We start from the raw sequence: 25,769 nt of genomic DNA on the forward strand, positions 1-25,769 counted from the left end.
AAAGCTTGCACATCTGGACTTCCTTGCTAAGGTCCTCATTGCAGAACCTGCCAGCAAAGGGACAGGAAGATTACAAGATAACGCCTCAGCACTTGAAAAGACATACATAAGCATCAGGACGGGGGGTAGATTTCATCCTCAACACCCCTCTGTGAAGTGTCAGCGCCTCTCTCCCTCGTGGGCTCGCTGTCTCGAGGAACCACTGCCTTCCCAAGCAGACTGTCAGCTGCTCTTCTCTCGTGCAGCTGAAGGCTGCCCAGCACGGTGGTCGTACGTGAAATGGGAAATAATGGAAGCAGCTGTTCAAGGGCAAACAACCTGCCCTGCGCTCGGGCAGCTGCCGCAGACGGACCTTTGCTGTTACATTTTCACCACTCGGCAAACATGCCCTGCTGGGCAGTGATCCCCAAATATCCTTTCCCAGCAGCAGCAGCAGCTCCACCCGCGCCCTGCCAGCCTGGCACGCAGGTGGGTCCTCCTGTCTTCAGATCCCCGTTAACTTTTTAATTAGGTTTTTCATATAATTGGAGAGAGAAAATAAACTGCAGGAGACAGAGAAACGTACTGACTAAAAATAGTTACAAACGAGCTGGCGCCATTTCAACGCTTCCCATCCCTCCACCCTTCCCCTTTATCTGCAGTTTGCTGTCAAGGCTTCACGCAAAATGAAGGCTTCAGCGCGGAGTTGGAAAGCCGACATGTTAGGAAATACTTTCTCTTAATGTCTGGGGAAAATAAAGCCAGGGGCTGCTTTTATACGGTGACATGAGAAGCGCGGGCCTGGGAACGTGGAGAGTTTGCCGTCAATACCCTTTTGCCGCCTGTTACATTCAGCATCATTATACAGAATGAAGACGCTGTCACGAGAAAAACAGATTGTTTTCAAAATTGCACGTGACTTCAATAATCTAAATGAGCTGATCTGACAGACAAGAGGAAACAGTCTTCTCGTTAACGCAGAGGCTCTGTGTGCTGTCTGCTGGGGGGCTCCTTTCCTCGCTCCTCGCAGAGGCTTTATTTACAGGCTGCGTTTTTAGAGCTGTTTAAAAATAGCTCAGCCGATGGTAAGAGGCGGCAGTACGAAGGTATGCACCAGCAGTGCTTCCTCATGAAAACAATGCCTGCCCCTCAGTCCCTCCGTTAACTCAAGCGGACTGTTCGTGTTAGCGAGGAGCGTTTGGGTCTCCGTAGGAGGAGAAAACGCAGATGACAAGGTTGGAAGTTGCCAGCAGAAAGCGCTGGGCTCGCCGTCCATGCAGACCTGGAGAACAGCTAGCCAGTCTTGTGCTAAGGCTCGCGATGGAGCCCCGGTGCCGTTTCGCAGGCTGCAGCAGCAAACAATCATCAGATCTGAGCTCAGGAGGAGAACATGCACTGCTGCTCCGGCTCCCAGCGCCCCTCCTGCATTATCGCCGTCACACAGAGCGATCGGAGCGGGGGAGCGCAGGCACTCGGGGTTATTAAATGAGAATTTAATCCCGCCCTTCAAATCAGCAAAATGTATAAAAGATAAAGAATCTCCCTGTGTTTTAAAGCTCGTCCAGCTTGCTCTCCCTGATCTGCGTTTGGGAAGGCTGCCAACTGCAAAATGGAATCGCTGAGCCCGGGTTTCACTCTGCATCCAGCCAGTTACGCCATCCTCACATCCCCAGTCTCTTAAGTGGCGCAGTGCCATAGATGTTTCCAATCTTTATTTATTTACCAGGCTGCGCTGCACTTCAAAAGCAGACCGCACCGATGGGCTCACTGCGTCTTCCCCTTTTTGCTGGTTCCTCCGCGCGGCACTGCTCAGGCGTTCGGGAATACGGCCCCGTTCCAATTGCTCATGGGGGCTGGTGAGTGAAACGTGCCATGGGAAATGGCTGGGGTGGTTTGTGTCTCACCATAATAATGCAGTAAATTACTCAGAAGACTGTCTGAGGTTTAGCAGGGTCTTTCCTGCAAGACCTTTGGGGACAATACTTTCATGCCCGCTTGCAGCTGCAGCACCGCTCCGCAGCAGCCGGGCAGTGCGTGACGTGGCCCGAGGCTGAAGAAGTCCCTGTCCCTCCCGTCACAGCGGGGCAGAGACTGCACGTGCCTGCGTGAGCTTGGGGCAGACGGAGCTAGCTGTTCCCCTGCAGCTCACCTGGTGCTCTGGTCTGTGCTGAAGAAGCTGAGCCCGGACGCTCCGTGGCTCCGTGCGGTGTGCTGCGTAGGTCAGGCATTCGCAGGTCTCCCCACTCCCTCCTGGGCAGGAGAGGTGCTTTGCTCCAGGCATCCAACGCGTTAAAAAGCTGCTTCACGCAGCTGATTTTGTGCACATCAGCTGAGGACACATGTTGTTCAGAGACTAGTCTTCAAAGAACACTACTTCTAAAGTCTGATTATTTAAATTGCTCCTAAACACGCCTGGAAACGCAGTTATTTGGTACATCTGCATACGCTGCAGGACAGCAGAGATTCCCTGCACAAAGCAGACTCCAGAGCTGTTCCGGTGGTTGAGGGGAGACCTCAGGTCTGCTGCTCTGGGTGGACCCTGACACCTCCACCTTCCCCGTTACCAGGTGCGCTGGGCATCAGTCTGATTCGTTCCAAAGCAGTGTCCACTTGGCAAAAATTGCAGAGTATATCTCAAGTATTTAATTCATTTGTGTCTGTTTTCACTTACATCCCTTACAAAAGGCTGGGTTTTTTCACTTGGGCTTTTCTGAAACGAGCTGCTCTTGCTTTTCCCTGGCAGCCCACCTGCAGTGCCCCAGCTGTGCCCACGGCTGGCCCTGCACTCCTGGACGCTCCTCCGGGTCCTCCCAGGGCTGGAAACCTTCCTCCTCCTCCTCCTCTTCCTCCTCCTGGTCCTGCTGCCAGACGAACTCCCCGCGGCCGCTGTTGCAGGAGCTCCTGCTGCCAGCCAAGGACACCTTTATCAGGCACAGGCTGCTCCTGGAGACGTCGTACTTCTGGCCAAGGCCGAGATACGCGGCTTCGCTGCTGCCCTTGTCGAACCTTCGCTGTTCCCAGTCGTCCTCTCCTTTCTCCTCCTGCCTCTTCATGCTCTGAGGGTGTGCAGGGAGGCCCCGGGGAGCGCGGCTCCGCAGCGGTGCCACCCCATTGCTGCCATTTGGGGGCTGTTTGGTGTCCCCTCCTGGCTGCCTCCCTGGGGAAGGGGCTCCGTGGGACAGGGCAGCCAGAGCCAAGAGTCCCAGCACCTGGAAACCGGAGTCTCCAGTAAACCTCCGCATACGCACGTGCATCCTTTTGCGTGTACCTTTGCACACCTCAGCAGATGTGTGACACCATCACATTTTCTAAGCCTTGCGCTCACCTGGAAACAAGGACGGATACTGCAATTAACGGATCGCACCCTCCAGCATCGGCTTCCATCCTGCCTCCACCGGCGGGAGCAGGCAGCCGCAGGAGGGAAGGAGCTGGTGGCAGCATCCCAGCTTTGGGCTCCCCTTTTGCTCCAAGCAGCTTTTTCCCTTGCCCGGGGACTGGGATCTCGGCTATGGGGCTTTGCTGTTCAGCAAACCTGGCTGTACCTGAACCTCGTGGGCAGGGTTGCTCTCAAAATGACACGTCTGACCGTGAAAGGGCATTTCAGACACACCTAGGTGGAGGGAGCGAGGAGGAAGATGTCTCCCCTGGCTCGCTGCAGGCTGTCCGTCGCTGCAGCTGGCGCAGACCCGCTCTCGCAGGCTCGCAGCTGGGCGATCTGCCGGCTGCGGGGCTCTTCCCCGAGCGCGGGTACCGGCCAGCTCCGCCGAGCGCCTGGGCTGCGGGGAAGGAGGCAAGCAAAGAAGCAAAGTGTTCTCGCCCTGATTAAATCGCATCCATTCCTGACCAGCTATTTCCCCGTAAAACAAAGGCTGCTTTGAAATGGATGCCTGGCCTGGCCGGCTGCCAGCGCCGAGCGGGAGACAAAGGCTGGGAATACAAATGCGGCGCTGGAAGTGGGGAGCCAAGGATGCCGCTGCAGCAGGGAGAGCGTGTTGCCATGGAGACACGCGGCCAAACTGGGGGCAGAGAGGACCTGCAGTGGGGTGGACTGGAAGCTACGGGAGCCAAGAGAGGGACGCTGGTCCCTCCAAAGCCTGGCTGAACTCCCCAGCGAGGGGCTGCACCTGGGAAGAGAGCCGTATGCCGGCTGCTTCTCGTGCTGGTGCCCCGCACCTGGGCTGTGCTGCTGGGCGAGGACGGAGAAAGGCGTTCTCGGGCAGCGCGCGTGCTTTAAATGCAGAGGTGGAAACCAGGTGGTACAGCTGCCGAGCACCAGGCTGGCCCCTCACCCGTCACGGTCCTGTCCGCGCTCCCCGGACCGAGGCACCAGGCGGGGAACAGGGCGGCTCGGCTAGCAAGAGGTCACTCGGAAGATCGACAGCAGCTCTCACCTGGGCAGGACAAAGCAGAGTCTCAGCTCGGAGGAGAAGTGCTTTCTCCCACTTTCTCGCAGCTCTGCGGGTGTGCAGCGGAGAAGCAAGGCTGCCCACAGGAGCAGCGTCATTTTTTAAGTAATGGACGGCACCCAGGTGCCGCTGTGGTGGGGCTGCGTAAGTAGCTAGAAAGACAGATCAGACAGAACGGAGCGCGCTGTCAGCACACCACAAATAATAAACGCAGGGTGAGAATCCCGGGGGAGGCACTTTTCTAATAAGTGACATTCTGATCTACGGCTTTAACAACTCGTCCCAAGCCATCACGCACTGAATTAGGAAAGGAAAGCCGTAGCCCGCCGTCAGTCCCGAGGAGGGTCAGGGAGGCGTAAATACGGCTGCCTGGCAGGTAATGAAGACATTCACTGCGCTCGCAGAGTGCCCCTTCCGACAGAGCTCCCTGTCAGCTGTGCCGCGGGTAAAAATGACCTGCTACTTTTCTGTTTCCACTATTGAGCCGCTGATGCTCCCGCAGCCGCCACGGGGCACAGGCGCCCGCTCCGCCCGGCCCGCGCTCCCTTTCATCCCTGCCCCGCGGTCTGCGGCGCGGTGAAGGAAGAGCAAAACCAACTGGAGCATCCTCAGAGTTTAAGTGCCTTCCGGCAGGCTGAAATCTCCAGGCAGGTACTTTTCTGTTCCCATTAAGTCCGCGCTGTCTCTGCCAACGCGCTGGAAGTCGCCACGGCTTCCAGGGGCTGTGACAAACCCAGATGCGACTGCAAGGGCTCTGAGGGCCAACGAGCGCCGTCCCCGCCAAATCGATTAGCAAACAGCCTCTCCCAGCCCTCACCACAGCAGCCTGTGATCAGCTGTCTCTGGGACTCATTTATTCTTGTGTAGCAATCAAAACTTAATTTATCTTATTTTAATTAAAGCTAAAAAATTCAGTGGCCTTCAATTTCTCTCATTGCTTTGCAGGGGAGAAAAAAAAAAAGCAAGCCAGGAGAATAAAGTGGCAGAATGGAAAGAAAGGCCTTTGAAATAAACATGTGCCGGCTCTGTTGGCTTTTATTTAATATGTACCCTTTTCTTAAAAGAAATAATTACGTTTGCAAACCTCCTTTCCCTGCTCAGAGCGCTGCCTCTTTCCACATTAACGCTATTTGCATGCGCCATCTCCTCCTACCCTTCAATAATTTAAGCCTTCATTTTTTATTCACTCAGTTGTCAGATTCATTTACATATCACATATCTATATTTAACACTGGGTTTGCTCCCTCTTATTTTTTTTTTTAACAGGAAATAGATTTCCCTTCTAATTTACCATGTCGGGAGCGGCCGGCGGTGAGGAGAGCATCGCTGACGTTGGTGCCGTTGGCGGAGGTGCTGAGCGCTGGTGCGGCAGGCGGCAGACGTGGACGGGACGCACGGCCTCGCACGGCCCAGCCCGTGCTGTCTCCTTCCTCGGGGCGCCTGGCTCCGGGCGCGTCCCCCGCGCCGTGTGCGTGACCGGGGCATCTGCCGGGGCCGGGATTGCTCCGGGCTGCCGCGCAAACGCTGGCTGCGGTTTGACGACTCTGCCTTTATTAATAGCTCGGTGCAATTAACGTGATTGCTGTGGATGCTTTTTATGAATTGCGGGCTTTGCGGCACGCGTGGGTGCAGGCGGGTGGAGGGGGCACACCAGGAGCCGGCTGGAGCGAGAGCGCCGGCGTCCCCTGAGCCATAAAACCCCTCGTACGGTGCAGCCTGGGGGGTCTGGGACCCCTCGCCACCACCCTGGGGAACAAAGGGAGACAACGGGGGGATGCAAACCAGGCTCCTGCAGAAAACCAGGGATCGAAGCCGTCCGGCAGTGCTGTGCAGTGGGAGCCGTGCCGGGACCGTGGCGGATGGCGGCATCCACTGCGGTGAGAGCGGAGGCCGCGGCAGGGCGCTCGGCCCCGAAGTCCCCGACTCCCTGGCCCACCGACAGCGGCTACTGAGACGGGTGAAGGGCCAAGAGCCCCCTTCTCTGTCCTGCCCAGGCTTCACTCCTGGACCACCCGCGCCTGGCCAGGACGGTGTCAGCGCCCCTTAGAAAGCGTCCCCATGGTGCCAGGACAAAAAACGTGTGGCAGCCTCTGATCTGTCCCATGAGCGCGCTGCCGTGGGAGCAAAGGGTTCCGTTCCACGCGGATAGGCTTAAGACCTATGGAAAATAATCAGCAGTAAAGGCAATTTGAAAGAGAGGGCATGGATGAGAACAGGGGAGATCAAAGAGCTGGTCACCGAGAAGAGGCTCAGGTCCCCCTCCCTCATTTTCCACATTGCTAGAAAAAACAATGAACTGATATCAGACAAATGAGCCCCCTGGACCCAATTTTTCAAGTTAACGAGCTCCCCTTGCAGCTCTTCCCCAGAACGCAGACTCCCAGCACCTACCCTTTGCCACAGCCTCTAACGAGCAAAGCCACCCTCATCCATCTCAATATCTGCGAGGAGATGGCTTCCGGCTGACGCTCGGCAGTTCCACGCCCTCGGCACGAGCGGGGCGAGCGCGGGGGGAGAGACCCCCTCACCCCCGTCCCACGGTGGGCAGCGCTGGCAGGCACAGGGCCTGGAGACCTGGGGCCGCGTGCGGGGGTCCCGCAGCACCTCCAGATGGGAGCATTCCTGACCCGGGACCACGCTTCGGCCGGCGGAGCGGCGTGCTACTGGGCAGCTCTGCAAAGGACACATGTGGCCCTGGCACCGGCCGACATTTTACAATCCGGGACGGTTCGGCGGTGGCTGCCATCGGGGTGGGCGCTGACGGCTCGCCCGGCGCCTCCCTGCCTCTCCCAGGCTGCCAGCATCAACCTTCAGCCGCATCTACGTGCTTACCTGGTTCAAAATAACCTCTTGTTTCAGGAGGAAATTGCTTTTCTTGCCCCCAGGAACCTCTTTGCAGCCTTCATCGGGAGATCTCAAATGGACTTCAGAGTATGATTCAAATTCTCCCTCGTAATTGCCCTTTGCCAGGCTGCGGGGAGGCAGGAGCGGGAGGTGCGGGACAGGGCTCCCACACTCGCATCTCTCCCCACCATTATGCTTAAATTGACACGGATTTTTTTGTAAATTGAAGACTAATTTTCTCTTGGGAATAGATCATTAAATTACAGAATACTAATGAAAATTTACAGCATCTGGAGAGGGGGTGAGGGGAGGGGCAGAGGGAGCATTTTGTTGGGTTTTTTGGCTGGCCACAGCCGCAGCCGGAGGAGGGGAGCAGCCACGTCCCGGTTCAGGAGCACGGGAGAGGAGACGGACACGTCCACGGGGTTTGGAGAACAGGACCGACAACCCCCCAGCCCATGGAGAAATGCAGGGGGAGGCACAGCGAGGCCAGAACTGCCGCTCTGCAGACCCCAAGAACCGCAGTGATGGGGGACGAGGCCCCTCCGTCCCCTTCCCACTACGGTCGGAGCTCGGCTACCTGCGGCCATCCTCCCCGGCGGGAGCTTTGCTTCCCTGGCTGCTGCGGGCAATGGAGGCTGCCGGTGCCGGGGGCTCCTTCACCACCAATCCGTGCCCATCACCCCTGCTCCGTGCCCAGCACCCCCGCTCCGTGCCCAGCGCCCCTCCCCAGGCCTGCCCTGCAGCAGCGGCAGCAGCCATCGCCCTGGCAACGGCGCTGGCTGGCGATGCAATGCATCACGGATTTATTAAAGAGCAGCGGTTGCACTTGACTGCCGTATTTTTCCAGTCGAACTCAATTTCTTTGGAGCGATGAGGCTCAATAGATCTGGGAGCGCGGAGGCGAGGAGTTGCCTTTTGGGGAGGGGACACTTGGGAGCATTACGTCTGGGGGGCTCGCAGGGAGGAAATGCAGATTTCTTTATTGCTTTGATCATACATAATTTAAATATTCAAACTGCTCTGGAACTCATTGAATTATACATGAATTGCACGGGCAGCATTTTTGTAACTCCTGAAAGGCATTCTTTTTTTTTTTTTTTCTCCTCTCCCTTCAAAACCTTGTCTAACCTTAAAAATTCTTAAAAAATTTTTTAAAATCCAAACCAGCCACATCCCAAATCACCTTGAGAACAGTGCCCATGCTGGCCGGTAATTCCACCGAATTAGTGATTTGGTGATCACGGTTTGCCATAGGCTGTAACCCAACGCGTCTCACAGAGCGTGCAGGGTCTGTCTGGCACATGGCTGTCAAAGTAATGGGGGGCAGAAACATTCCAGATGGACTCACAGGGGTGCTGTGGCTCTGGTGGGTTCTTCATGCTGCTCCGAGAGCCATGGAACCACAGAACCATTAAAGCTGGAAAAGACCTCTAAGATCACCAAGTCCAACCGTCAACCCAACACCACGTCCACTAAACCACGTCCCGAAGCGCCGCATCTACACGTTCTTTGAACACCTCCAGGGATGGTGACTCCACCACTGCCCTGGGCAGCCTGGTCCAGGGCCTGACCACTCTGTCAGTAAAGAAAATCCATGACGGATCCAAAATTATGCTGGGACAACGGAGTGACCGAGCCTCACACACTGAGCCTCCCCGCACACACTGTCCCTCTTCCCTGGTCCCATTTTCCACAGCACTCTAAACCAGGCGTGGGTCGTGCTGCGTGCATCTGGCCCTCAGACGGCAGCTTGTCTCTGCTAGCCAAGCGGCCAGATGTTTTGGGAGGGAACGCATGCCATCAGATGTTGCTCTGCAGATTGCCATGAACACGCTGCGCGGCTGACAGCACCGGCACGGCAGAGCCCCGGGTGCCGCTGACAGGCAGCGCAGTGCCTCGAACGGGCAGGAGGGGATGCGGGGCTGGCAGAGCTGCAGCGTCCCACTGGCAGCCAGGTCCCAGCCAGCTGCTTCTCCTCCGGCCCCAGCCTGGATCCGCTCACGTGGAGAAAGCAAAGCTGCTCTGAAAGCCACCCAGGGGCTGGTGAGCACTGGGACTCCAGAGAGCTTTTCCTCTTCCCAGGAGGTGCTGACGCGCCAGTGCTGGGCCAGACATCGCTTCTCTGTCACACCTTGTTCTGCTGTCGCGGGTCCCACCTGGTGCATCCATCGCTGTGCAGCTGCTTCCCAGGAGAGCCACCGGACCGGCTACAGGTCCTGGTCAGCCGGGAGTGAACTGGGATGCGCGTCCGCTGGCCAGGAAACCACAAGGTGTACAGCACAGCCAGCCCAAACCCGCCTGCCTCTCCCGGGGACTGGGAGACCTTGACCAAAACCTGACGCGTTCCCTCTTTGGCTGGCCTGCGAGCATGGCCTGTTGCTTCCGTCAGACCCAGTAACGAACCTCCTCGGCAGGGACGAAGCCAGGCACGCGGCATCCCCCTTTCCAGGGAGAACATTTTCCAGCCCAGAAAGCTCTCCGGGGAGCAAGCGAGTGCCTGGAAGAGGAGCAGGGACATGCGCAGCCCTGTTTGCAGCCTCTCCCTAGTTAGCTCACTCTTCATTATCCCTCTCTACCCTTTTAATTTCCCTCTAAACTCAACCAGCTATTGCTGTTCAAATTGAAATAATTAATTGGAACAAAATTGCCACTGTAGGAGAAAAGAATGATTAAACCCATCCAGCGGACAATGGGGCAATCATAGCCTAAGCATCTAATTACAGGGTTAGGGAGCGGGGACGGGGGAAAATAACAGAGCCTTTGTCAGCTGGGGCTGATGAGCCGGGAGGAGGGTCTGCGCTTGACTTCCTCCAGGTTTAGCTCAGGATTCCTGGCGTAAAGACACAAACGCAGGAATGAGAGATCATTAGGGAGTGAATACCCACCGAGGTCCGCTGGAGAAACAAGAGCAGCGGGAAGCACAAACAGCCCCGGCGCAGCTCCACCTCTGCGTACGCACGGGAGGTGCTCACGGCGCGAGCCATCACAGGACGCCCGGGGAGATGGGTCACCGGGACCCTCGTCTTTGTAGGAACACGAATAACGGTGTGTTTGACTGAATTATCAAAGCACGTTGCATGCGTGTGTGCGCACGTGTACCCGTGCACACAGGGACGCTCATTAAGGGATGCCACCAGGAATCGCACCGGCAGGAGCTCCAGAGGCAGCCCCGCAGCCCGTCGTCACCAGGGCTTGCGCCAGAAGGGGAACGGGAGGAAGCCTTGTAACGGGACCGCCACGGGTCTGCGGGCAGGGGATAGGAGCACCTGCAATACCACGGGGGTGACGGGACGCATGCCCCAGCCCCGCGCCGTCCCTGCCGTCCCCACGTTTTACCGCTCTGCGTCCAGCCCAGCGCGTCAACTACGCAGCGCAGGTCGCCTCCTCCCACACCGGCCGGACCGCGGGGCGACGGAGGCTTCAGGAGCTGCCGTGCTGGCGCAGAGTAAATGCCAGCAACCATCTCGAGATGGGCAAGGCAGCAGGAAAACCAAGGGCAAACCCTTTCTTTGGCGTGGCTGTGCCCGGCCAGGCTCCCGCGGGAGCTCAGTGGCCACCGCGGCCCCCCTGCCTGCAGCCCTTCCTGCCCTCCGCGCTCACATTAAAACACATTTAGCAGCCAATCGGGGACCTGTGACTTCCCTTAATAAAGACATTTTTCATCTCCCCGGTCTCAGCGAGAGCGGGTTTAAAGCGGTGTGAAATTGCAGACGGTCACGGTGGGCTAGCGGCGGAGGCTTCCCCAGGTGTCCTGGCAAGCCGAGCTCCGGCTGCCCAAAGCATATAAATCTTGAGCAACTGCGAGTCACTGCGAGTAATAGTTCATTTTCTGATTTAATTTTGACTGTGACCAGAGCTTCTAAAAGCCATTTCAGCGACGGGTTGGTCCCAGAGGAGGGGAGTCAGTGCCAAGAACTAAATGTGGGGTAAAGGAGGCTCCCCCCGGCTGACGGCTGAACCCCCAGGCAGGACCCCGGCTCCATCCTGGGGAGGCTTCACCTCGAGCTGAGCTCCCCGGTGCCTTCCGAGCTGGGCTGGGGAGGAGGACGCGGGGGATCACCTTCACCACGGCCTGAGCACCGTGCTCTGACACGGGGCAGGGCGCACGTGTCCGTCCGAACTCAGGACGGGTCCCCGGCCAGGGAAGGGTTCCCGGCTGCATCATTTCCCTCCCGGAAACACGGCACGAGCTGCTTCAGAGACCTGATGAGAAACACAACCGCTGCCCTGGCCGGAGGGAAGAGGGAAGCCCCAGGGCCGCGCTGGCGATGGAAACCCCCGGAACAGTGCAGCCCCACGCAGCCACGGCACTGCTGGCGCCTGCCCTTGGCTGCTGGAGAGGGGGGATTCACCCTCCCCGTAGCTCCAACACGAACAAACAAATACAAACAAATACAAATAAATACGCAGCAGGACCTGAAGCGAGAGCTCGCCGGTCACGAGCCTGGCCGCTGCGCCCCAGCCTGCCTGCCCTCCGCTCCGTGTCACCCCACGCTCCCTCCCGGGCCTCCCGCACCCCCAGCACAGGGGGACGGGTGAGGTGGCTGCAGCGTGGGACCAGTGCAGGTGGCTTCGGTGGCACTGGCAATGCCGCACCCGTGGCTGCTGTGCCTGTTCTGCCATTTCACTACAGCCACGCTCAGGTTTCTGCACGCCAGCGCACACAACAGCAGACCTTTCCTAGCCTGCAAAAAGCCCGTGCGCCATCCCCAGAGCCGCTGGCGGGTCTCTGCCCTTCTCCCAGTGATCCCAGCTCGCGCACGGATTTGCCAGTACAGCAGCCCCTTGTAAGGGTCGGTCAGAAAATCAGTATTGTCTCAACCTTGTCATCGAGGACTTCCAGGTGGACTATGGACTTGATCTGGCCTAAAAGTTAGGCTCACAACTTGACATGAGTTGCTTTGAGCAGCCTGCCTGAGATGCAGTTGTTTTTTTTTCCTCCTGGGAACAGAACGGAACTGATATGGACAAGGCCGACTCTGGCCTAACAACAAAACGTACAACATCCTTGAAATGGCGGACAGGGTGGCGCGGAGGTGCCACGGCTCAGCCCTGTTGTCAAAACTGGCAGAGATAACCGTGCAGCTGCTATCGAGGAGGATGAATCACAACTGCTGTCTCAAAAACAACGGTGAGAAAGTGCCCTTTAACGGAACTTTGCTAATTATAACGTACAAAAAACACACTTCTATCCTAAGGGCCGAGAGCAGGCACAGACCCCCGAAGTAAGGAGGAGCAAGGTTTGCCACTTGGCATAAAAGGTCGACCCCTAACAACGAGACCCCCGAAGAGCTCTCCCCACCAAGGATCGACATCGACATTGATCGTAAGGACCGGCGGGACGCCTCCTGGACCTGGGACCATAGGGACGCCTTGGACCCGCGGTGGTAGCTCTTATCTTCTTTTTTCCCTTCCCTATCTTTACTTTTCCTTTTCACTCCCTTTCACCTATTGCACGCCACTTTACGGGCAAAATAATAAAGTTTGTGCTGTTAGATTGAAACCAACTCCTTTGGCACGTTCGCCGTAATTTTGCACTTCAAGATCGCATTAAAAGAACCATCACGAGTCCCGAGTGGGCCGTGACACCCCTGCAGCGGGGCTTTCTGGGCTGCGCCAAGGCAGAGGCGACGAGCCCCCTCGGCCCCGCGCGGGGAGCCCAACGGCGCAGTCTGAGCGACGCTGCCGGCAGCCGTAGACACACAGCGCTTCCAGAGAGCCGGAACGGCGGCCTGGCAGGGGCCGGGTGCCAACCGCAACCCTCGGCGTAATTAAATCAAGGTCCTGCTCAGCCAGCCGGCCGCAGCTGACCCGCTGTGCATCTGTGCCGCTCCCCACCTTGGTATGAAATCCTGCAGCAAAGCATCCCTCGCTGCCGCTGCGGCTCCGCGCCAGCCCCGACAGCCGGCCAGGGACGCAGCGACGGGGGCTCTGCCTGCCCCAGGGTCCAGCAAAGCACTGCCAAAATGCTGGGTTTCGCCCCAAGGTGCAGGAGCAGCGCACTGGAAACGTCAGAAATGTCAGGGATCAGGTACCTGCTTCCCTCTGCGGGCAGGGGTGCAAGGGGACCACCCGGAGCAGCTTCTGCCCACCCACATTTCGCTGGGGTTGGTCCTGCGCCCTGCCAGCTCGCCGTCTTCAGCCTCTGCAAGAAGCGCTCCCAGATGCTCCCGGAGTGGTTCCAGAGAAGCCAGGGCTGCCCTCCCCCAGTTCCTGCCCTTTCCACAGAAGGAACAACTTGGTGGGAAAATTGCAACTCGAGATCTTGAAGCATCACTGGGAGGACAGGACAATACCCCGTCACTGACGCGACTGTTGGTGTGGCTGCCAGGGCTGAATTACGTGAAAACACAAATGCAAACCTTGCAATCAAAGTCGCGACAAGAAGGGAAAAAACGGCCAGAGCAAAATCAACGTACATGCAATCAAGGAGCGGCCACGCGGGAGGAAAAAGCTGCTGCCTTACTGTTCAAAGTCTTCTTGCACCGGCGGGTGGAAGGCCTCTTCTTGGCACCTAACAGACGATGACTCTTCTGTGACCTTTATGGAAACAAAAGAAGGAAGAGGTTTCAGCTCTGCGGTGATGCCAGGAGCAGAGCTCTGAGGGCGAGAGGCAGAAAGCGAGGCGCAGGCTCCCCTCGCCCGTGGGAACCCCGCGCAGCCGGGCTCCGGCCGGGCCGCGCCTCGCGGCGGTCTGGGGACGCTGAGCCAGGGGACCACGGGCTCTCCGGGGCGCAGTGCCGGCTGTGGCACCGCAAGGGACACGGCCATGGGCTGCCGGGGGGGCCAAAGCCCCGACACCGAGCAAACGCACCCGGCAAGCTGGGGAGGCTGCTGCTTTCGCCAAAAATCTGTTTTGCTGTGAATATTTTCACACCATAGCAAAGCTACAAACACCAGGTCCTGTCTTCGCACCGTGCGGGCTGACAGCGGCTTACCGGGACACGGCCGGTGACCGGCTAAATCACCCCACGGACCCCAGCCCCGCAGGCGTCGTAGCCCGGAGGTGCGGGGCACGGTCAGCACGGCTTGGATGCTGTGCTTGGAGCTTGTAAAAGGAAAATAAAAGTGAGTTGCAGGACCAGCTTTGTTGTTACACATCTTAAGAAGTTCAGCGAGAGCAGACGAGCCTGAGATTTATTTTAAGCGTAGTTCACCCTTGCAGTGCTAGAAGCGAGGCCGGTGCAGTGCTGGGCTCAGAGATGCTGGCAGGAGCCAGCCCGGGCGACGTGATCCCAGCTGCCCCGAGCACAGGGTGCTGCGGGCAGCCCTGGGGCAGGATTCCCACCCGGGCCCCTCAGCATCCTCCCGCCACCGCCGAGGGCTCGCCCGGTCCCTGGGAGCTGACGCTGCAACCTGGCAGCATCCCAGAGCCCCATCCTGGAGCGAGCGCCCCGCCACCGCGGCCGGAGGCAGTCCCGCTCCCTGCTCCCCACGGCTCCCTGGCACGCAAAGCGCAGCGTTTGGAGTCGGCTTTTCCCGAACACCCTGAAAGAGCGGGAACGAGACCCAGTCCGAGCTGCAGATCGCGCTGCCTGCTCTGCGAGCCAGCCACCGCTGTCCAAGAACAAACACAGCTACGGAACAGGCCCGCAGCTGTAATGTATACAGCCTAATTAATCACATTACTCATGAAAATATATTGGTATAATTAATAACACGAGGCATCTATATTGGCCTCTGTGGCACAGCAAATTATCAGGCAGTAATACCGGGACGTGCTGACCCGGGTTTCATACGCAATCCATCAAGCCGTTCCCGCCAGATCGCGTCTCCGGAGACGCGAACAACACAACAACGATCATTAAACAAAAGCAAGACGGACAGCGATAGCGTCTCATTAATCACTCCCACCAGCGCGGCGAGGTGGTGGGACACCCCCATTTTGTCCTGCGTGTTCTCACACTTCTCTCTGAGAAGGCTTTGGTATTTTAACAGGCCTGGCGGGGATCCGTGGCTGCTTGTCGTACGTGAGGACAGACCACGGCGCGGTGTGCGAGAGCGTGTTGCAGTGTGGTATCCAGGAGCCGCAGGGAGGAGAGGCTGCAGCTTCCCCCGGGGATTCAGGGAACGGGCAACACGTGGCCACCGGCAAGGGCAGCCCTCAAAGGGCAGAGACCGGCTCAGGGGAGCAGGGAAAGCGATGTCTGGGCTAAGGGAGGAGGGAGGCGGATGGACGTGTGTCCCCGGGTCTGCGCTGGAGCCGGAGGTGTTCCCAGAGTCACCAGGGTGAGCCAGGAGAGGAGCGACCGTGTGCCACCCGGATTTGCGGATAACGCAGGATAATGCACAGGACCGGTTAAACCCAGCCCTGTTACTGTAATTCTCCCCCGACCTGCGGCAAACGAGCCTTCACGGCGATCCCAGCCCCGGCGACGCCACCAGCCAGCCGGAGCTGACCCCTGCCCTGTGCCTGCGCGTGGGAACACTGAGGTGAAGCCGCCCCCGGTACCGGGGGAGGAGCGGGGCTGAGCAAGTCCCGCCGCGCCGGCTGGAATCAGCGGGTAGCGACTACGGGAATAACGCGCTGGAGACCCGGTGAGATGAGCTGCATGGCCTGCTGGAGGTCGTCTCAAGAGTCCTTCACACGGGGCCTGAATTCAAACCCCGTCGCCGTCTTGGCCTTTCCTGTGCGGCTTCCCCAGCCTCACGCCCGCCTTGCAAGCCCTGCGCGCGGGTACGTGGGGAGAGCTGGCACCCAAAGCTGCATCGCGGCGGTGGGCGCCGCAGGCCAGACCCGGTGCCACCCCGAGCAAAATCCAAAAGGATCCGGACTCCAGCCGTCCCGCGCCTGGTACCGAAACTCAGCACCACGGGTTTCCAGCGCCGAACGCATCCTCCGCGGAGAGCTCCTCAGCCGCGTCACGGACCTGATACTTCATTACCGTTACCAGCGCTCGAAGGACAAACGCGCGTTCGGAGGGAGCCCTTCGGGGAGAGGTACTGGATGAGCTACGAGGGATGCGGCTGGCTGTTGAGTCTGGACTTGGTATCCCCTTAGTGAGATTGTATTTGACAGTGGCAAGCAAAAGGTTTTGCAGAAAAGAGACACAAATACTTTCAATTAAAAAAGGGAATCCTCTGGTCACAACAAAACAAAAAATAATCGATTTGCTTGATTCAGGTACAACAGGAAGGTCTGCATTTGCGGCGCGGAGAGTCACCGCGTGGTGCCCAAGGCTCTGCCTGGGCTTGGGGGGGCTCCCAGCAAAGCCTCACCTACTAAATTAGTTTAATCGTGTCTGTCATTAGTCATCCTTGTTTGGGCCCTCATTTGGAGGCCATCTAAAGGGGATTAGAGAAAATCGCCTCTCGGTTCCCGTACAACAGTGATTAACGCTCCGGACTCGCAAGGCATTTTCATACTGATGGGAAGAAGCAAAACGAACTTGAAACCAGAAAAGCCGGCGCCCTCCACCATGAACCGGGGCTCAGAGCCGGCACTGGAGCAGGAATTACTGGGATGGCCCCCGGGGTGCTAATTTATACCCGGGGGAGCTGCCAGCCCAGGGCTGGAGATCGGGGGGCTCAGAGCGGTGCCAGCGCAGTCCGGCGTGGCTGTCGATGGCGTGGGGCGGGACCCCGCCCGCCGGGGGTTTCCCAGCTGGTGCCCGCCGAGCTCCCGTGCCCGGGGGCGTTTGGGGAAATGGCCGGGCGTGCTCCGAAAGGGCCACCACAGCATCACCCGCTTCCCTTAGCGCCTGCTCAGCCCTCTGCTGCCTGTTCAGGCAGCTCTGCTTCCGCGGGGCTGTGTGTGCATTTGAAAAAAAATAAAAAAAACAACTTAAAAAAAATTTCTGATAAACAGAAAGATATGCAGCAGTACAACTCAGGGTGAGCTGACTGCAGTACTCCGAAACCACCAAACGCTTTGAGTTACACGGAGCAAAGCCTTGCGCCAGAGGCGCAGTTTGCGGTGTTCCAACAAGTGGGAAGCTCTGCAGGGGAATCCTTTCCCTGGGGGGGACGTGGCTCCCCCGAGGCCCCCACAGGCACCCAGCAAATATTTTCTAAGACAAACCAACTCAAAACAACCCGTACTGAGACGGTGGGAAGCACATCAGGCACTCGGAAAGCCAGCAGGACACGGACACCACGGGCCAGGGCGAGACTTATTTTAAGCCAGACCAGTTCCTTTACCGGCCCGGCGGTTCAGCCCCGGCAGCCCGCGCGGTTGAGCTGTGCCAGCGGGCAGCTGCCCGCCGTGGGCCCACGCCCCGCTCTCTGGCTCTCCCCGCTGCCGCCACTCCTGCCTCCCCAAGCCACCCCAGCCCGGCGGCATCCCCGCTGCCGGACTCTCCCACCTCCTCCCGCTAACCAGGGAAACACCGCTGGCACAAACTGCCTTTTCGGTGTTATTTACAGAACCGCCGTTGTAACGCGCGCTTGCCCCTCGCCACGGCGCTCCCGGGAGCCCCGCGGCCGAGCCTGTGCCGGCATCTCCAGCGCGGCAGAGCCCAGCGATCCCTTCCTGCAGCCGGGAGGAACACACAGCAACGCAAGCAGCCCGGTGAGCAGAAGGGACCCTTGTTCAGAAAGCTCATTAATCTTTAACGGAGCGGTTGGGTTAATTCGAAAGGTTACTCACCCGTCAGCGTGAAGGGATCCCAACGGGAACGCTCCTCCAGCCAGCGCCGCAGCCTTCGCGGGGAAGAGAGACAGGCAAATGAAACCCTCTTAGAAGTGAACAGTGGCGTTTGCATCGTTCGCCCTAAAATCGGGAGCACCCAGCTGCCCTGCAGCCAGACCCCGCGGGGTTCGGTGACCTCCTCCCGCGACGCGACACTGACCTTGCCTGGGCTCCGCTCCAGCGGAGAGCGAGCACGGGGCCGTCGGTGCGGCGCAGAGCGCGGGGCGCGTGGCGGGGGGCACGCGGCCGTGGGGCTCCCCGGCAGCAGCTCCCTTGGCTTTCCGCCCGCGCTGGCCCTCGCCGTCGCGCAGCCGGCATGCCACAGCGGCCGCTCACAAAACATCGCTTCACTGAAAGCGATGGCCCGTGCCGGCGCGTGAGCTGCTCTCCCGACTCGGGCAACGGCTCCGGTTTTGGATTTAGCGTCTACGGAGAGGAGCCCTGGGTGCGTCCTGTGCTAAATAACTGAGGTTAATTTGATTTGATGCACCGCTTCATTACCATAAACAGCTCACAGCGTGTCAGTCCTCCCTAATTACAGCTTCCCACAGCCGGCACCGCGTTCCTTTTCCCGCGTTGATGGTGCTTCCCTGCGATCAGCTCACAGCCACGCGCTTCTGCCGGGCAGTAGTTGGGCGTCATTTGTTCTGCGGCTGACAGTTACACTAATGTACAAAAACAGGGGCAAGGATCTTAAATTTACTTTTCATACTCTGATGGCTGGGGTGAGGCTGCAGGCGGGGAGGAGAAAGGCCATCCAGAAGTAAAGATGCGTCCGGTGAGGGGACGCCACGGCCGGGGGCTCCCAGGCTCTGCCGCCGGCACGCGGGCGCCCCGGCACAGCCCCTTCCTCTCCTGGCTAGGCTGGTATCGCCCGCAGCCCACAGCACCCTGCGAGGGGCATCGCCCCGCGTAAAACGGCTCTTTCCGTGGAAACCCCGTCCCTGCAGAGGTCCTGCTGCCGCAGTGCTCGCTGCTCCCGCTGCAGAAACCGGGGACCCCCAGCCCCCTGCGCTCACGGCTGTGCAGTGACTGTGCTTGGGGACACCCCGAAACTCCTCCGAGCGCTTCCCCAGCCCCACTCGGGACCAAGCTACGCAGCCTGTCACCCGCTGCCCCCACCCTCCAGTGGGACGGGGAGGAGAATTGGGAAAGAAAAGAAGGCAAAAAAAACCCCAAACAAATGTTTAAGAAAACAACAGAAGAAAAGAAAACAGAGATGGAAAACAAACAAACCAACCATCCAGTGCCAGCACAGCCTTCAGCAGGTAACTCACAGCGCAGCAGCTCAGGGCAGGTCCTGGGGCCCAGCTCCTCCCCAGCAGCCAAACCTGGCCCCCAGCCCCAGCCCCACTTTATCCCCTGAGCACCATGGCCCATGGGGTGGGGCAGCCCTGGGCTCGTTTGGGTAACCTGTCCCGGCTGTGGGGTCCTGAGTAACCATCCCAGCTGTGTCCCAGCCACAGGGGCCACCAGCCCCAGCTCCTCTCCCAGCCCAGGCAGAACTAACTCTGTCCTTGCCGGAACCGGGACACCCAGCTGCAGCAGCCACCATCACCCAGCCCTGCACCAAAGCCAAACCGAATCACATCCTGGTACCGGAGCAGCGCTGGAGATGTTTGCCACTGATTTTCTTTGACAAATGACTCTGCCGGTCCGTATCTTCCTTATTTGCGGCTACAGAAACACGACCGCGTTGGCCCACCCCACAGACTCGGCAAAGTGAATGGTGGGACAAACCCCGCAGCACTGCGTGGTCGGAACAACACTGGCCTGCTGGGACGCAGCGAGGGCGGTCAGGCTCGAGTTAGCAATGCGAAAAATAATTCAAAAGAAATGCACTATGTTTACGAGTAGAGTTGTGGGTACTGTGAACTGCCTGACCCACGATGGAAAAGGTTCAAAATCCTACGGACAACGCAGCCCTGCCCCGGCCGAGTAACACTGCTGCCAGGGCCAGCGCTGGGAAGTGGGGGCACAGCGCTGCAGTGCGCAACGGGAACATCCAGTGTAGGAGGGGAACACGCAGTACGCAGAGGAGCACTCAGCAAGTGACAGGAATGCCCAGCACGCCGCAGGAAAACCCAGAGCAGAGAGAAAAACCCAGTGCCCAGGCAGCACAGCCAGCACACAGAACAAAAACCCTGGGAGAGCCGCAGTCCCGGCTCCGGGCTGGGCTCCGGCTGCTCCCGCTGCCCGGGGTGGCCGGCGGTGGCCTTGGCCCCATGGCCCGGCTGCAGCAGGTGGGTTCCGGCGAAGCCGCCCACCGCCACCGGCACAGGCTCCCTCCCGCCTCACCGAGCCGTGCTCCGCAGCGGGATGCTCTGCAGCGGGATGCTCCGCACGCACGTCCCCGCTCAGCGGAGAACAAACCAAGGGCTCACCCGGCAAAGGCGCCCTCGGTATTGTTTCTGGTTTTTCAATCGGGATATCCGCAGGGCTGAAGGGACGGGGTTTGCGCGGGCTGCTGCGTTAGCGGGGCGCGGCGCTGTGACAATATACAACACATTGTTAAAAGCCACTTCGGACTTCCTCTGGCGGGGTTTGGGATCTCTGAGCACGCGCCCAGGGGACAGCCCTTTGTCACCGCTGTGACCAGGTCAATTACCCTGGGACTGGGAAATTATTTATGAGGTGGTCGGGCTATTAACACATCTGTCACACATCTGCTGAGCTGGCTCCCATCTTTATTGCGCTGGGTGGGGCCTGGGAATTTACAGGCATTTGATTTGGTTCAAAGCTACATTTACAGAAAAAACCAAACAAACCACCCCACAGCTCACTGTCACCGGGCCGGAGTTACAGGGCAACCGCTGGCTCCTCCAAACTCATTTAAACAGTTTTTCATTTTGGTTTTCTCTCTTTGCTCCTGTTGCCTTGTTGCAGGGTCAAAACAAAGGCACAATTTGCAAGTCGTTAATTTGCAGAGACTCAAAAATCCCATTTAGCTGTTCCCGATCTGCCCCGTAGGCGCGAGCGCTGGCCGCGGGAAGGCGTGCCGAACCGGCCGCCGGGTTCCTTCGGGAGGGATAAAGCATAGGAAGAAAGGGGCTGTTCCGGCCGTGGCTACGCGTGGCAGACGTGGGGCTGGTCTGCGGCTCCGGAGGGGCATTGAGGAGCCTGGCAGGGGCTATGGGGTGGGGGCTACAGGGCAGGGGCTATGGGGTGGGGGCTATGGGGCAGGCTGTCCCAAGGGCTGCTCCAGCCTCCGCAACGGACACGGAGCTGCTGCAAAGGGGGGAGGAGGAAGCTGCTCTTCGTGTTCCGCGTCGGTAGGATGGGGAGCAGCAGGCGCGGAGGAGAAAACTCAGCTTTAGCTGAAGGGACCATGCCAAGGCTGGGACCTCCATCACGACAGGAGCAGTGGCGCAGCCTCCCCCCAGCACCCCAAAAGCAGGCCCGTACGCCGCCCCACACATGGCAGGGACGCCTCCTGCTCTCCCCGACCCCCGCCAGCCCCAGGGGGCCCACATCACAAACTGTCCGTTTGCTGGCGACCTTTTTAATTACCGACCGTTTGTTAGCAGCCTTTGATGAATTCGTTCCTAATTCCTCATGCTAACCACGGAGGGCTGCTCTCCTCTCCGTGGATCCGGCTGTCTCTGGTCCTGGGGAAGGGTCCCTGGCGCTGGCTCCGGGGGGTGGCTGTGCCCCCACTTTGCACGGGGCATCTCTGCTGATCTCCCAGCTCCTTAGGACAGCCATCTGCATCTGAACCAGGCTGGAAGGAGCAATAAAGGCTGAAAGAACCGCGCCCGGGGGCAGCCCTGCCAGCTCTCCTCCCTGGGGAGCTGGGCACAGCCCCCCACAGCCCCAGAGCCATGGGGGCGAGGAGGAGGAGAGGGGAGGAAGGCTCCCTGCGCTGGGGGCTCCCGGCCGGCCCGTGTCTGACTGCGGCTCGGGGCGTTGCTGCGGTGCGATTCGGCCGCCCCGCTCGCTGGCCAGCACAGCCGCTGCGCAGCTGGAGGCTGGCACCCAGGGGTGGCCCTGCCCCGGTGACGCTGATGCCCTGGCACCCGCCGGGAGCCATGCCCGCTGCTACAGACGAGACGGGCAGCGAGATCGCGCAGGACGCAGGCCGCACGTGCACACCGGGGCGTGGGTGTGCAAGGCGGGGGGCTGCGGGCATCACACAGCGCGTGGAGGGACGCCAAGCCAGCGCTGGGACTTCCACCACGCCCTCTCCATCGCAGCGTGCCAGGGGCCCAGCACACAGCTGGCGCAACCCGGGCTGTTTCCCCAAAAACATTGCGCTCGGCAGCCGGTCGCGGCCCCAGTGCCGGCAGACAGAGCGGGGTACCGCCAGCCCTGCCGCCCCGGCCGTGCCGCGCATGCCTGCGCCGGGGCCCGTGCAGCCGAGGGGATCAACGTTCCTCATTGCTTGTCCCCTCCCCGCCACGGGGAACGCTCACGCGAGCGGGTTTTGGTGGGAACAGAATTGCTTGCCACGGAACCATTATGGAGCCAATTAAACGGAATAAAAATACAGGGTCTGAGCAAACCGCTGCGGGGAGAGCAGGAGAAACGAGCCGGGGGATGGCGCGGCGCGGCCCGGGTCACTTGTTTAAGTGCTCGTTCACGGGAACAACTGGCTGCAAGTCAAAAAAAAAATCTGTACGAGCCAGAGAAAAATTGTCCTCAAGCAGCGACGCCGCAAAAGCTACTTCCTCGCAATCGAATTAAAGAAGAGTTAGAGGTGGGAGAGGCAGCACACGTGAGGCAGGGGCAGGGCGCACACCCCTGCCAATTAAAGCTTGCACAGCTCGTTCCCCCAGACGGCAAATCCCGACTACAAACACCAGCCCGTATTTGCCAAAGCCGCTGCCGCCGCGCATTCCAGGCGAGCACAAGGGAGCTGGCGCGGGACGCCGGGTGATTGGCAGCCGCATTCAGCAACACACAGAAATCCCTTTTTTTGTTGCTTCTGCAAGCATCCTTCAAGATGTCTCTGAAACATACGGCTTCCTTCCGCGGCACAAAGGGGCTAACGATGGCCCGGGATGCCCCGCGTATTAAATACGGGCTCGCTACAGTCACAGTGCCACACCGGAACGGCAATCCACGTTCGGCATCAGCTCAAAAGAGCTTTTGTGGATAACTAGTTCAAGGACAAAAAAAAAAAAAAAAAAAAAAAAAAAAAAAATTACCGACGCTTAGAACTGCGGCGACTGCCGCGGCGCGGTTCGACCTGCGAGCTGGGCTCGGCCCATTGTCCGCCCTGCACCACGAGCCGCGCCTGAGCCGATTCACTTCTCTCCCGTTTCTCTGCGGACAATGCGCGGGGAACAAAGGCCGGTGCCTCAACGGGGGCAGTAATTCATCCGCGCCCGTCAGCGCTGCCGCAGCTGCCCTCTTCCCAGCGCGGCTGCCAGCCGTAGCAGACAGCGATTCCCCCAGCCCTGCTCTCCCGTGGTCTCCAGGGAGATGGCGATGGACCTGCATCCTAATGACGGGCGGCCGGCATCGCCTGCGCCCGCCGGCCCGCAGCCTCCGGCCCCTTCCAGGCTGGGGCCGCGCGGCGCCGGAGTCAGGACTCAGCCCCCGTTCCCATACGGTGGTTCGCGGGGGAGAGCGAGCAGCCCCACCCCGGGCAGGGACATCGCCCAGGCACCGAGCGCCGAAACAAAACCCGCATGGTCTGAGAGCCGCTTCGGGATCAGCAGCAGGCGCGGATCACCGGCACGGCGAGCGCTCGACACCGGCCGCCCCTCGGACGCGGAAAGAAAGGGAGAGAGAGCCCTCCCAAACCCACCCCGCTCAGGACACGTCACGTTGCAAGTCCGAGCGTGGAGGCAGCGAGAGCCGGTGGCCGCGGGGCGCCCTGGCCCCCGCCCGCGAGGAGCCCTGCGCGGAGCATCGCCACATTCACGCGCAGGCAGGCGGCGGGACGTGCTGGGCGGGAGCATTGAGATGCCGACGCGCGCTGGCCCACGCGACCCCACCGCACGACCCCCGCCCCGAGCCCCCACGGCCGGCAGCACCGCGGTCCATCGGGGCCGGCGCTGGGTTCTCGCGGAGCAGCGGCGCGAGGCTGCACGCGGCAGAGCGCCCGCTCGCACCCCGCATGCTAATGAGCAGCGCCGGCAGAGCCGCACTGACTAATTGCTGGAAGCATCGTTAACTTACCAAATGGGGAGCCGTGGTGCCAAGGCGGAGGGCAGGCTTTCGCAGCGCAGCGACGGCACTGAGCTCCCGCGCCCGCCGGGCTCCGGGCGGCAGGTACGGCTCGGCTCCAGCAGCGCAGGTGAAGGCAGGAGACAGACCTGCTTATATTTTTGTATTTAAATTTTTTTTTTTTTTTTTTTTTTTGAGCTCACGCAGCATTTAGGGTCACATGCTGCCGTGAGCATCGGTCGGCACCGTCACGTGCCCGGGGTCAGGGCTCACGTGATGAGCAAACCTGATGAAGTGCCACTACGACCCATTTTGTCTCGACCCTAAGAAACTTAGTTGTAAAAATCTAATTTATAACGCATTAATGAAATAATTAATTTTTGAAGTAGGCTCCTAACCTTTAGAACCAAATAATTTTGGGGGGAGGGGGCGGGAGAGCGAGAGATGGGAACGAAATGCCAAGATTTCGATGAATATTTAATGCACCCTCCGCGCTCACCAGCTCCCGCGCCTTGGAGCCGCGCCAGCGCCGTTTGCGTGCCGCCCTTTGTTAATAACGAAATCGCCGCCGCCACCGCTCGGCGTTACGGCTCGAGCGAGCTCTAACCTGTCACGGCGAGTACGGGGGGAGCATCGCTCACTGAGCGCCTGCCCGTCCCCCACCGACCCAGCCCAGGGCTGGTCCCGCAGCCCGGCAGCACGGCACGCAGCGCGCTCCCCGCCTTCCACCCCGGAGAAACGCTGGTAGGTATGGGAATACCCCAGTAAATACAAACATAAATATATACAAATATGCATGGGGGTTTTTTCCAGCCAGAATTTGCGGCAGGGAGCTTCGGAAGGCTTGCTCCTGCCATACAAAGTGCAGAATTTTGCGTTACCTGAGATTTTCTCTGTTTTAAGCAGGGCGCATACGTTCCTGCAGTCCCACAAACACCTCTTCCCCGCGCCTGACACGACCGCCCTGTTGACGCTGGGGCCCGGAGGGGGCTGCTCACGCTGTCGGCGAGGACGGCAACAGCGGCGATGTCCCCGGCCGGAGGGGCAGGACGCAGGGGCTGCCACCGCCGCGGGGCCAGGGCCGGACACGGGGATGTGGTACTTGGTGAAGGGACTGGGTGGCGAACCAGCCACACCCCGCGGGCGCCGGTGGGCTGAAATTAAAAATCTCCTTCTGCCTGCACACAGATGCACAAATCAGATAAATAAATAAGAAAAATTTCCCCACGACAGTCGAGCAGCACAGCAAAAATGGCAGCCTCGGCTCTGCGGAGAGGGCTTGGGTATGGCCCCGCTTCTGCGGCGGGGCGGCTCTGCGTGCCCATGGGGCCACCGCCGCTGCCACAGGGCGCCGGGATGCCAGGTCCCCGCTAGCCCTCCTTACTCCGCAATTAGTTTAACTAATTGGGCACCAGCTCCAGCGCAATTCACGCGATTCCCCTCAGCCATTAATTACCCCGCATTCAGGACAAACGCGCTCTGCGGTTTGTTGCGTGCCGGCAGCTTCATTGGCATTCCCGGCACGCGGCAGCCGCTGGAAACGGGCGTCTGTGGCTGCGCCGGGCCCTAACGAACTGCAGCGCGGGAGCGCTCAATTGGCCGCATGCCAGAGGAAAAGGGGGGGGGGAAAGAAAAAAAAAAAGAAAAACAAACCCAATTTTCATTTTGCATTAAATCAGCTGCATGCACGGCAGGGAAACGGCGGCTCCTGCGCAGGGGTGGTGGGCGGCTGCGGCTCCCGCTCCCGGCGCGCTGCTGGCACAGGGCGTGGGCAGAGCACTGGCGGCTGTGCC

General features: G+C 59.6%; 1 long non-coding RNA gene across 1 annotated transcript; it reads right to left on the bottom strand.

Moving 5' to 3' along the window:
- LOC147598793 (uncharacterized) lies at positions 1-24,617 on the bottom strand. Its single transcript, XR_015260218.1, has 3 exons — positions 23,989-24,617; positions 13,699-13,772; positions 1-47 (listed from the first exon to the last, which is right to left on the bottom strand). It is a non-coding gene; the product is annotated as an uncharacterized LOC147598793 (long non-coding RNA).
- Between the last annotated feature and the right edge of the window lie 1,152 nt (positions 24,618-25,769).

This window comes from Chlamydotis macqueenii, chromosome 15, assembly GCF_036417535.1.
Source record: "Chlamydotis macqueenii isolate bChlMac1 chromosome 15, bChlMac1.mat, whole genome shotgun sequence".
NCBI lineage: Eukaryota > Metazoa > Chordata > Aves > Otidiformes > Otididae > Chlamydotis > Chlamydotis macqueenii.